We start from the raw sequence: 13,520 nt of genomic DNA, 5'->3' as shown, positions 1-13,520 counted from the left end.
CCAGTTCAAATGTAGAAAAAGTCTGAGCCTCTGGCCCTTGACTCAGGGTCAAGAGCCCCATCTTCTGGTCTATTGCGCAAATTACAAAAGGAACTAGGCTGCCCTGAGGCAGCTGCTCTCTGGAGCGCTGCAGATAGGCTCTCCCCTCCCAGGGCTGTTTTGGTCTCTCCTTCCCAAAGAAGTCTAGCTCGCTTGGCTCCAGGGTCCAGGTTCTAGGCTTCCAGCCACTACTGCTCCCTACACTGCTTGGAAAAGTGCAGATACGCTGCTCTCAGCCTGGCCAGCAAAGAGGCGTGGGAGGAGCTAGAAGGAGGATTTTCAGCCAAGGACACCACCTCACACTGATTATTCTTCTAAAGAAAGCAGAAAAAACAGCATTCTTGGCCTAGAAGGAGTCATAAAATGGACAGGAAAATGCACAATATGGGTAAAGACAGAGACCACACACACACACACACACACACACACACACACACCCCACAGGGAAGCAAGGAGGCTTGCAGCAACTCTATGAGGTAGGTTCTATCATCCCATTTTACAGATGAGAACACTGAAGACTGAGGCTTAGAGATGTAAGTTGCCCCAGTTCACGCAGCAAGCACAGTTAATAAATGGAGACGCTGAGCTCTCAGCTCAGATGTATCTGATTGCAGAGTGCACACGCTTAACCACCTACTGCCTCCCACGGGGCTGCCTGGGCTTTTGTCCTTCCCTAACTTTTGTAGCCTCCCACCCTCTCTTCGTGGCTTCCAAATGTGGCTATCCTTCCAACTTTGTCTCTGCATCCTTCCTTCTCTAATACCAGTGTTCTTAGACTTTGGTGGGGAGAGGTTAGGTCTTGAACCCCCGGGGACATGGTAAAGTCTGTGGGACTCTCTTTTCAGGTAAGTAAAAAAAGCCCCAAATTTTCCACTAGGCACCTTACCTATATTATTATTATTATTTTAATTTATGAGGAACAAGAGCCCAGTTTTTTTATCGGATCATTTCTTGCATTTGAAGTACTCCTCGATGACATCCTTGGCCTGAGACTCTGCCATAGTCCTTAACCACCACACAACTGCAACCGACCACTTTACAGGGTTCTCCCTCTCTGTCAGTTTTACAGAGGCCAACCCATTCCCCTAGTTTCTTGCTGTCATCAACCTTAACCAGGTTGATCTGGTGCTCAGCACAAAGGGCCTCCACGAACTTGACATACACAGGCTCATCACAGTTGGATGCAAGTACATAAAGATGGGCTGGGCGCTTGTCTAAGGCTTTGACTGCCTCGCGAATTCCACGGGCTAGGCCACCGTGGATGAGGGCGGTCTTCAGCACCTCTTGCAAAGCAGTGTTAACATCCATTACACCTCCAGCAGCAATGCCTTCTTCGGCCACGGCGGTGGGTTACAGGTGGAGCCGAATCTTGAATGCGCCCGAGCTTCCCCCTCCGCGCGAAGCAGGGAAAGAGCGCCTACATTATTTTTAAACATTGGCTGGAAAACATTGAAATTCTCTTATTCAGAGACAAAAAAGGCGCAAACACAAGAAACTCAGAAGGTCTGAGAAAAGTGTTCTCACATCATTGCAACCAACCTTTCCATCTAAAGCATCTTAATTTCTCCATCAACTTACCATATTTCTTGCCCTGTTTAAACTGTCAAAAGAGCCGCCAGGGCTTCTCTGGTGGCGCGGTGGTTGAGAGTCCGCCTGCCGATGCAGGACACACGGGTTCGTGCCCTGGTTCGGGAAGATGCCGCGGAGCGGCTGGGCCCGTGAGCCGTGGCCGCTGAGCCTGCGCGTCCGGAACCTGTGCTCTGCAACGGGAGAGGCCACGGCAGTGAGAGATCCGCGTACCGCAAAAAAAAAAAAAAAAAAAAAAAGAGCCGCCAGGGCAGAGGTTCTAGTCTTTTCTTACCGTTAGGGAGCTCCCAATTCCCAACTGCATCTTATACCTGATTTGCTTTCTCCTGCTTCCTCTTACTTATACATCTACACCCAAGGAAATGTTGGAGGAAAAGACGTCAGGATCCGAGGAAAGACTTAATTAGGGCTTGCTGTGCGTTTGTATGGGAGCATTTCCTGTGAAGGGAGTGGGGCGGGGGAGAGAGACACTATTCTTTGTCAAGCTGAAAAGGTATGCAGGTGCACGATATGCCTTCAGCTCTTACCAAGTCACAGCATATCTAAAGAGACTACGGAGTACGATTTTCTTTGTTCACAGCACGCTGCCATCCTGGGACACCACACATCATAGGGAAGAACAATGAAGCGCCACAAAAACTGACTCTTGACTGGGAAAATCACTCTCCCTCCATTTGTCATCATCATCCTAGAAACTGCCTATACTGGGGACTTCCCTGGCGGTCCAGTGTGGGGTGCTTTCATAGCCATGGGTCCAGGTTCAATCCCTGGTCGGGTAACTAAGATCCTGAAAGTCACACAGCCAAAAAAAAAAAGAAAAAAAGAAGAAAGAATAAAAGAAATTTCCTATACTGTACTCATTTACACCTTGTTCCAGACTAAAGTAAGGTTCTGGTAGACGGAACCCACGTAAACTGGCAGAAACCTACGTTCTGCTTTCTCTGGAATCACAATTGAGATATTTGGACAGAGGCAGAAGGAAAGGACTTATAGAGGGATCAGAACAAAACAGAAAAGCAGGCCTTGAAGAAAAAAACTTTGGGATTTCCAGATCCACATAGGAAGGAAGTCATTCAGGAATTTAGGAGAAACAGGTGTTAACCAAGGACCACTTGCCGAGTCCTTGATATCAGATTTGAACACATTTGTATTCATTCAATACATTTATCTTATCCGTTTCTAACCAAACCTCGCCCTGCTTAGAAATCAAGCCTGTTTACAGTGGTTTCACTCCATATCTTACCTTCTTGGGGATAAGACCTCTTGAGCTTGTTATGCTAAGCAGGGAAGTTCTTATTTCACTTGTAGCCAGTAGGCCTAGTATATCCTTAAGGTGGCTGCAAATTCAATACCGCACATCTGTATAATTCTATATGCTCAGTGTTTTTATCACCTTATCTCATTTCTCTCCAACGGGTCTGTCATTGTACACAGAACACTCCACAGACTAGAAAGCTGAAATGTGCCTAAAATAGGGACTTGCCCAAGCCAGTTAGTAGCAGAGCTGGGTCAAGAACTACTCAGGCTTTCCACTTCATTGTGCGGATTCCTAGACATATAATTCCATTCAGCCGTTTCCTGCATAAAGTTGAATTGCCTTCAGTTGAACAGTGAATTGTGAATCTCCTTTAGAATTGACATGAACTCCCCAGAGCAGAAACCAAGGGCTTCCCCTCTGTTACCCTTTCCCATCAGATTACAGCTTCATATAATTTCCACTTTGGAAAGCTTGTCAGTGATACCCATTCATTAGTTTACTGAACAAACTCTCATGAAGTTCTGAAAATAACTATTACTGCCTCTTATCTCTAGAAACATATTATCTGACATAGATATAAATTCAACCCGAGCTACTTCTACTCGCATTGAAACACCCCTTGAGGCCTTTTATTTTGCAGTTAATAAAAAAGAAAAGAGACCTATTCAGCATTTGGGCTGGGGCAAAAGGGGCTAGACATAGAATTTGAATGTATCTCATGGTTTTACCTTTTTCTACCTCTAATCTTTTGCCAAATTGAAAAGGCCAGCCTCCTTTTTAAAGAAGGTAGAGTTTCTCTGGTCCTTTCTTATACAATATAAGAAAGAAAGAGTATTTGCTAGATTTACCACAAACAACGAGGACTATGAGATGGTCAGTCAATGAATAGCAGAGAAAAAAAATCCAGCCTTGAAGCAGATATAGAAACACTCAGCTTTGTTTGGGGTAGGCAAAATGAACAAGGGCCATTACAATTTGTTTTTTGTTTTGTTTTCTTTTTAATATTTATTTATTTGTTTTATTTTTGGCTGCATCGGGTCTTAGTTGTGGCATGTGGAATCTTTGTTGTGGCATGCAGGATCTTTTCGTTGTGGCATGCGGGCTTTTCGTTGCAGCGTGCAGGCTTCTCTCTAGTTGTGGCAAGCAGGCTCAGTAGTTGCGGTGCTCAGGCTCCAGAGCACATGGGTTCTGTAGTTGTGGCACATGGGCTCTGTAGTTGTGGCACACGGGCTCTGTACTTGTGGCTCGAGTGCTCAGGAGTTGCGTCGCACGGGCTGTCACCCCACAGCATGTGGGATCTTAGTGCCCTGACCAGGGATCAAACCTGCGTCCCCTGCATTGGAAGGTGGATTCTTAACCACTGGACTGCCAGGAAAGTCCCAACAATTTGATTATAATCTAGATATCTGTTGGCATCTCTCCAGAACTTCTTGTCCCTGTTCTCTGAGAATTGTTGGAAGGGACATAAAAGTCCTATATTCCAACACCATATACAAAAATAAACTCAAAATGGATGAAAGACCGAAATGTGAGACTGGAAACTATAAAACTCCTAGAGGAAAACATAGGCAGAACACTCTTTGACATAAACCGCAGCTATATTTTTTTGATCCACCTCCTAGAGTAATGGAAATAAAAGCAAAAATAAACAAATGGGACCTAATTAAACTTAAAAGCTTTTGCACAACAATGGAAACCATAAACAAAACGAAAAGACAACCTACGGAATGGGAGAAAATACTTGCAAAAAATGCGACCAACAAGGAATTAATTTCCAAAATATACAAACAGCTCATATATCTCAATATCAAAAAAACCCAAACAACCCAACCAAAAATTGGGCAGAAGACTTAAATAGACATTTCTCCAAAGGAGACAGGCCAACAGGCATGTAAAAATGCTCAATATCTCTAATTACTGGAGAAATGCAAATCAAAACTACAATAAGGTATCGCCTCACAGGGGTCAGAATGGCCATCATCTAAAAGTCTACAAATAATAAATGCTGGCAAGGGTGTGGAGAAAAGGGAAACTTCCTACACTGTTGGTGCGAATGTACAATAAATTGGTGCAGCCGCTATGGAAAACAGTGTGGAGTTTCCTTAAAATAAAAATAAAGTTACCATATGATCCAGTAATCCCACTCCTGGACATATATCCAGAAAAGATGAAAACTCTAATTCGAAAAGATACATGCACCCAGTGTTCATAGCGCACTATTTACAACAGCCAAGACATGGAAGCAACCTAAATGTCCATCAACAGATGAATGCATAAAGAAAATGTGGAATATAAATACAGTGGAATATTACTCAGCAATAAAAAAGAATGAAATAATGCCATTTGCAGCAACACGGATGGACCTAGAGATTATCATACTAAGTGAAGTAAGTCAGACAGAGAAAAACAAATATCATATATCACTTATCTGTGGAATCTAAAAAATGATACAAGTGAACTTATTTACAAAACAGAAATAGACTCACAGACATAGAAAACAAATTTATAGTTACCAAAGGGGAAAAAGGGGGAAGGGATAAACTAGGAGTTTGGGATTGACAGATATACACTACTGTATATAAAAAAATAAACAAGGACCTACTGTATAGCACAAGGAACTGTATTCAATATCATATAATAACTTATCATGAAAAAGAATCTGAAAAATATATATATATACATATATATAAAAATGTATATATATAGTACTGAATCACTTTGCTGTACCCCTGAAACATTATAAATCAACTATACTTCAGTTAAAAAAAAAAGTGATGTGTACACACAGAAGAATATTACGTAGTCACAAAAAAGAAGGAAACTTCCAGTCATAAGATGAATAAGTTCTGGGGATCTAATGTACAGCTGATGACTATAGTTAAAAATATTGCACTATATACTTGAAAGCTGTGTGATGTAATGGATTACCTTATTGTGGTAATCATTTCACAATATACATATATATCAAATCATCAGGTTGTATACCTTAAACTTACACAATGTTATACGTCAATATAATAATATATCTCAATAAATCTGGGAAAATGTATATTCGAAACTAATTCTTTAGAGAAAAAAAAAAAGATAAACTATCAGTTAACCAAATCATAGTGTGAGGAGGGGCAGGTAAGTGAAAAAGCATAAGTGTGAAAAATAAGAGATGATATAAATAACCTCACTGATGCAAAGAATATGTACTCAATTCTGTGTAAGTAACGGAAAAACTCAATTAAATGGCAAATGCTCTATAAAAAGAAAGATTGTTAGAAGACATAGAAAATCCAAACCATGGATGGGGGAAGGAAAGACAAGAAAGTTTCAAAGAAATACCCTCCATTAAAAAAGATGAATAGGACTTCCCTGGTGGCACAGTGGTTAAGAATCCGCCTGCCGATGCAGGGGACATGGGTTCAAGCCCCGGTCCGGGAAGATCCCACATGCCACGGAGCAACTATGCCCGTGTGCCACAACTACTGAGCCTGTGCTCTAGAGCCCACGAGCCACAACTACTGAAGCCCGCGCACCTAGAGCCCGTGCTCCGTAACAAAGTGAAGCCACTGCAATGAGAAGCCTGTGCACCGCAACGAAGAGTAGCCCCCACTCACCACAGCTAGAGAAAAGCCTGCGCAGCAACGAAGACCCAACACAGCCAAACTTAAATAAATAAATAAATAAATTTATTTTAAAAAAGAAAAAAAGATTAATAAATCCAAGCGCAGATGCATTTGTGGGTGACTCTGACTGGAACAATCAAATCCAGCACCATTCTTAACAGGGAAACAATAGAAGTATTCCCAGTAAAGTCAGAAACTAGTTAAAGATGACCACAGTCACCAGTGTTAATGGATAGGGCGGGAATTAGCCAACAGACCTCGACGACAGAAAAAAATAAAATAGATAAATGATCAGGAAGGAATAGACTAAATTATATCATTGTAAACCTGGAAAACCTAAGGGAATCGACTGAAAACTATTGCAAACAAGAGGCATCAGAAAAGTGGCTGGGTGCAAGATTATTATGCAAAACTCAATAGCTTCCCTATAACACAGAGCACAACTGATGAGGTAATAGCATGAGAGAAAAGATTCCCATTACAGTCATAGCGAAGAGATGAAGAGATCAAGCAGAAAAGTAACATGCAAGAATATGAAAACTATTACTGAGTGGCGCAAAAGAAGTCTTGAGTAAATTGAAAGGCACACGCTGCATCTGGTAGGAAAAACTCGATTTTATTAAAGCTGTTAATCCTCTTCTTATTCATCTATAAATTACAGGACATCACAATAAAATTACCAACAAGGTTTAGTTTTTTAATGGGCAAACAAAAATATCTAGGAAAACTCTGGGGAAAAAACAAACAAACCTGGGTCTCCAGTTAGATCCCTTTTCACGCCTTACCTGTTCTGGAAGGAAAACTCTCTGGAGTGAGTATTACACTGGGGGCCTCTTTCCCTGAAGAATGGCTGTGAAAAAGCCCCCAAATGGCTCCCTTGACAGGGACTCAACTCTACAACCTCCTCCAGACCCAGCATCATTGCGGTGTGGCAGAGCCCCAGCTCCCTGGAGCCCACACCTTCCTGTAGCCACAACTGCAGGCAGCCTTGGGTCTGCAAGCAAAAAAACGTAAACACTGTGTTCCCGGGCTGTCACCCCTGAGCTGCACTTCAGAGCCCTGGGAGCTGCCAGACTTTCCTTACCACCTGCAAGCTCTGCCGTGTGTCTGAGAGACGCTGCTATGGGTTAAATTATGCCTCCACCCAACCAACAGCAACAAAAAGATGTGTTGAAGTCCTAACTCCCAGGACCTCAGAATGGGACTTTATTTGGAAATAGGTGATCACTGCAGGTTGAATTAATTAAGATGAGGTTACACTGGAGTAGCAGAGGTCCCGAATCCAATATGACTGGTGTCCTTATAAAGGGACAGCCATGTGAAGACACGGAGAGACACAGGGAGAACACCATGTGAAGATGGAGGATTGGAGCGATGTGTCGCCGGTCCAGGGAATGACAAAGATGGATGGCCAACCACCAGAAGCTAGGAGGAGTCAAGGAAGGGTCCCCCTACAGGTTTTAGAGGGAGCATGACCCTGCAGATTTCTCCAGAATTGTAAGACGATAAATTTCTGTTTTAAGCCACCCAGTTTGTGGTACTTTGTCACAGCAGTCATAAGAAACAGATACAGACGTCTACAATTAGAATCTGTGCACTCCACGCCCCTAGGGCAGGAGGCTGCTTACCCGCTGGAAGTGGCCTAGTGGAAAAGCCAAAAGAGTTTTAAACAGGGAATTCTGACCGGTCCAGCCAGGAGTGCAATGACCTCTCAGGGCAAGACAGAGCTGCAGCACCCTCGTCCTTTCACATGCCTCCAACTTTGCCCTGAGGACCAGCTGGCTGGGCTGGCTCCTCCTCGTTAACTTTGGCCCCCTTCTGCAACAAGCCCGCCTACCCTGCACCCCTCTAGCTCTGCCGCTACTCAACACTAGTGACCACAGGGATGCTGGGGAGAGAATGGAGCCTCAGAGGGCCCCAGGCTAAGCTTCTGGATCTGCTCTGGCAGGCCAAGGGGCCTAGAGCACTAAATCCTGGGGACAAGCTGGGGCATGTTATTTGCACTCCAAATTCCGGGGGCCACCCAGGTCACACGTATGCCCCTCCCTCTATTTGTGTCTCCCCCACTTGCCCACCTGGCAAACTTCTACTCATTCTTCGCAAACCAGGTCACCTCGCCTCTTCCTCCAGCAGGGAAGTTAATCATTCCCTCCTTTGTGCCATCCTGGACCTCCTGCATAACGTCCCTCTATTACAGTACGGGTCTTATCTCATTCTAGAAGGTTTGTGCAGTAGACTGATATCTCCTCACAGATAGGGACTGAGTTTTCATCTCTGATCCCCTAGTGCCTACCACTGCACCCCACGCCAGCGATGCTCTACGGCTTCCACGGAGCTTCCACGTGCATTAACCATTCCAACTGTGGATAGAATGTTAGGATGCTCTTGCTTACGCCAGGACAGACTTTCCCTCCTGGGATAATTTGATTTGTAGCTGGTGATCTCTCTCATTCAACAAAGAGCTCCCTGAGAGAGAAATGCTAGTTCTTTGCCCTCCTCCGGTCCTAACCCTGTTTACACAAAAGTCACCTTCAGTAAATGCAACTTCAGTTGTTACTGTCCCGACACTTCCTATATTCAAGGAAGCACCCTGATAACCCCATTAGGTCTTTCTGGTGCTTTCTGACCCATGTATCTTCAGGGAACCAGGCAGTCCAATTTGTTTAATGCTATGTGATCTGCTGCACCCACACCACATTTTATGGTCTTAATTCCATTTATTATAGACATTGTGATATGGCTGAAAAACAGGTCACCTCTTACTCTAGTTATTTAGCCATCAGCCCTCTCCTAGCCAACAAGGGTGGGGACTTTTTACATCTCTTTTCTCGTAATGGATAATAGTGCCTCCTGGAATAAGAATCAAAAACCTTAATAGGGCTTCCCTGGTGGCGCAGTGGTTGAGAGTCCGCCTGCCGATGCAGGGGACGCAGGTTCGTGCCCCGGTCTGGGAAGATCCCACATGCCGCGGAGCGGCTGGGCCCGTGAGGCATGGCCACTGAGCCTGCGCGTCCAGAGCCTGTGCTCCGCAACGGGAGAGGCCACAGCAGTGAGAGGCCCGCGTACAGCACAAGAAAAAAAAAAAAAAACCTTAATGTTCATAGCCTTTGACACAGCAAGTTCCACTTCTAGCAGGTAACCCTAGGAAAATGGCCAAAGATTTGCACAAAGGAAGGTTACAGAGGCACTCTTTATATGCAACAGGGAAGACCTCACTAGGGAACTCGGTACAATCTCTCCAAAGCAAACATGGGGGACGTGGTTGGCCACAGAACGTCAACAGGCCTCCATTTCAGTGGAGAAATGGTGAACTCTCTGCTCACCCAGCACTAACAGGGTCTGAGGCACCCCATGTCCTGAGGGGCTTAGGGATAGGCCAGACCCTGCAACAGCCTCTTGCCTCTCTAGACTTGGGGACGTCTCCCAAGCAGAAGCCCTCCAGTTCCCTGGTCTCCCAGCTATCTCCAAGTCCTACCTGGGAAATGTCTTGTTCGAGTATATCTCACAGGTTAAAGCCTAAAAGGATGGGTGGTCCATCCCTCCCAATCTGTAAGTGTCCCCATACCCTGCCACACTACGAGTTACCACTCAACTCTCTCTGCTCCTTGGAGAGCCAGAAGTGTCCTTTCCTAAGTTTTTATTAGGAGTTTCTCTCTGCTGTCTCTCTGCCAGGCCTGGTTTTAAATGAACACAGAGAGCCCTTTTACCTCTCTCCCAGAGCAGTAAGTTAATCCAGTGCATCATATTGTTCATTGGTCAGATTCTTTGGGTTGCAAGTAACAAAAACACACTCAAACAAATTTCAACCAAAACGAGAAAGAAGAAAGGAAGGAAGAGAGGGGGAACAGGAACAGAGGGAGGGAGGGAGGGCGAGACAGTAAAGGAAAGGAAAAAATGGAAAAGAAAAGGAGAAAAAGAGAAAGCGGAAGAAGGGAGAAATCTAGGAATAAACGACTTCAGGTATAGCAGGATCCAGGAGTACAAAATATAACGTTAGGGTCCTCTCGTGCTTTACCTTTATTCTTTGCTTTCTCAGTGTTGTCTTCATGCTCAGGCTGACTCTCCTTCCTCATGTAATAGCAAAGATGGCCATTAGCTGCTCTGAACTTACGTCACCTTCCCAGCTAATGATTCCATCAGTGGTCACGTGGGGTAGGGGATCAGAGGTGTGGGGCTGGGGGGAGGGGGTCATCTTTTTTGCTAGTTCCAGGAAATATCTCAGGAAAGGCTCTGAGTAGCCTGGCTTGGGTAATGTTCTAAACCCTAAACTAATCACGGTGGCCAGAGGATCTTTGCACATACATATGATATACATAAATATACATATTTATATGAATTTCTGAGCCTGCTTGGACAGCAAGGTGCAAAGGGGTCAACTTGGCAGCATCCTGGACTCTGGAATTCACGTTAGCCTAGACACTGATCGGGAACAGCACACTTTCTGAACTGCCACCTGAAGAAAATTCCGGCCCTCGCTATCCACCTGCTCAGCAGCCCCGGACTCTCGTTTCAGGATGGGCTCGGCCACCTTGTTGTTCTTGTAGGTCTTGGCACCGGCAAAGGGGGTCAGGGCCTGCCTGTGTCGGACATGCAGGCGGATGCCAGGGTGGGAAATCAGCAGCTGAATGGCGACGCCACGTTGGTTGCTCATGGCCACGTGGACAGGCGCTCTTCCTTCCGCATCCTGTGCATTTACAGTGGCACCAAACTCCAGAAGACACTGTATCGTCTCTCCCAGCCCCCAGGAGGCTGCCAAATGCAAGGGGGTCTGCCCACCTCTGGCCTCTTCCTCTCCTTCTCCATCAGCACCACGCTGTCTGGGACTATTCACATCGCAGCCACTGCGAATAAGAAAGCAGACGATGGACTCGTTTGTTTTCATCAACGGCTCTGTGCAGCAGTGTCCGAAGGCACCCACTAGGTCCTGGGCCCCAGCACGTGGCATCACAACCACGCCTGACCAGAGTGGATGCGACGTCCTCCAGATTATGAGCCAGTGCGAGCCACGGTGGGGCGTTCCCCTTCTCATCTGGCCCAGACGTGCCAGCTCCTCGCGTGCGTGTGGCAGCCACGACAAGGGGAAGCTGATTTCTGACGTCCAGCTGAAGAGCCGTCTCCCCAGGCTGAGTCCTGACGTTTATGTCCGCCTGGTGCTCCAGGAGAAAGAGCACGCTCTTGCCGTCCTGCCGCTGCATGGCCGTGCGCAGCAAGGTCTGCCCGTCTGACATGGTGTCGTGGATGCAAGGCCCGGAGCCCAGCAGCTGGGCTGCGGTTGTGTGCGTGCCAGTCCCTGATGCCAGGCCCAGCACGGTGTGGTCTCGGGAATCCTTGAGGCTGAAGGCTGGAATAATTTGCAGGTTGTTGGTGGCATGAAGAGCATTAGCTTTTTGCCCCAGGATGACAGACACCACATCCGGATGATTACAGGCAATCGTCACGTGCAGTGGTGTCCGCAGGTAGACGCTGCTGTCCGCTGAGCGGGGCGAGGATGCAGGCTCCTTTGGTCAAGGCAGGGCCCTCCTCCGTCTGTAGGTCCACCCTTGGTACTGGGGAGTGAGGTGGGCCTCATCTGAACTCCATGGACTAAGAATCAAAGGTGGTTCCCTGAAAACATGCTAGACAAAGAAGAAAGAAGGTCCTTTGCCCTTGACCGGTCCTGTCCCAGTCTCCGTCTGTCCCCGTACATAGTCAAGCTCCCCAGGCTCTCCTGCATTTGGTCAGGAGTCAGCCTCACAGACTGACAAGTTCATGCTCAGTAGGCAGTTCGGGTCCTAAGTAGTCATCAGTCTCCTCCACGCAGCTCCTGACGTCAGATCTGCGTCTACTCTTACAGCAAACAGCAACAGTGGCGAAGCAGGCAGATTCCTAGAGTTTGCCCCCGAGTCTGGTTTCACCCTGAGTGAAGCCCCTTCCCTTGCCTCTGAGGCAGAGATCACTGAGGCAGGCTGTGGACAGAGATGGGAACTCCGAGACCGCTCCGGGTGGCCGTGTAGCTTGCACCCGGCTCACGCTTCTCTTGCCAAGCTATGCCCTGACACAGGTCTGCGCCTGCCCAGAGGAAGGGGCGCCTGCTCACCACTCATAAGGCTCTTTACGGACTAACAGCTGCCTACCTGCAGCACAGGGACAGATAAGGGGAGACAGACTGCCCCAAGGCTGATCCAGGAAGCATTTCAAGGCTTGCAGTTTAGACCCGGGTCACCTGGCTTGAGTAACAGAATGATTGCCTTATGAGGTATTTTTGTTGTTTCTGGGTGTGCCGTGCCCGGGGTCCAAAGGCGGCCAACCTGCAGTTCTGCACTCCTCCATTCTGGCAGACGTCTTCCTGCCCGCCGGCTGCCAACGTCACCAAACTCTGAGGGATGCTTCTCTGGGCACTGACACAAGAGGCCATGGGGAGCCACCTGGATGTACCCTGGTCTCATTTCTATCCCTTGGACTGCTTTCAGCTCCTTGGGGAATAAACCAACACGAAAGAACTCTGAACTGGATCCAACTGGTCATCCTTGCCCAGCCTCAAACCCAGACCAAACTCCACAGTCAGCCAAGCTCATCAAAAAGCTGTGTGGCTCCTGCCCAAACACTGAAAACAAGCAGGTGAGGCTTTCTGGAGGAGTTATGGGCACATACCAGGAGAGCCATTCATTGTATTCTGAGCACATTACAAGTGATTTGCATACATTATCTCACCAAATTCCACAACAGACCCACCTCAATATCTTCTTTTTAAAAAGAGAAAACTGAGGTTGAACAATTTGCCCACGATTACAGAACTGCCAGCTAACGGAGGGACCCCATGCCGTCACTCTCCAAGTCTTTCCTTTGCTTGGGGGGAGTTCTATCAGGGCTTCCCACCCCATATACTGAGATGTGCCTCCCCCATAGCATCTGACTGTGGGGTAACCCTGTGAAGAATGGGCGAGGTGACCTGGCACCTCCAGAACGTTCCCTGGGCTCCTACTCTCTGGTCCCGAAGGCAAGAGGTGCATGAGTCCCAGCTCCAGTGCTTCCCTCCTCTGAGA

General features: G+C 46.8%; 1 pseudogene; it reads right to left on the bottom strand.

Annotated features, from left to right (window-relative positions):
• The window catches only part of LOC132434292 (rabankyrin-5-like), a 33,965-nt pseudogene that overhangs the window by 3,154 nt on the left and 17,291 nt on the right, over nucleotides 1-13,520 (bottom strand).

The sequence above is a fragment of the Delphinus delphis genome, chromosome 11 (genome assembly GCF_949987515.2).
Source record: "Delphinus delphis chromosome 11, mDelDel1.2, whole genome shotgun sequence".
Lineage (NCBI taxonomy): Eukaryota > Metazoa > Chordata > Mammalia > Artiodactyla > Delphinidae > Delphinus > Delphinus delphis.
Note: the sequence above shows the minus strand (reverse complement) of the source record. Positions and strands in the feature narration are given on the sequence as shown.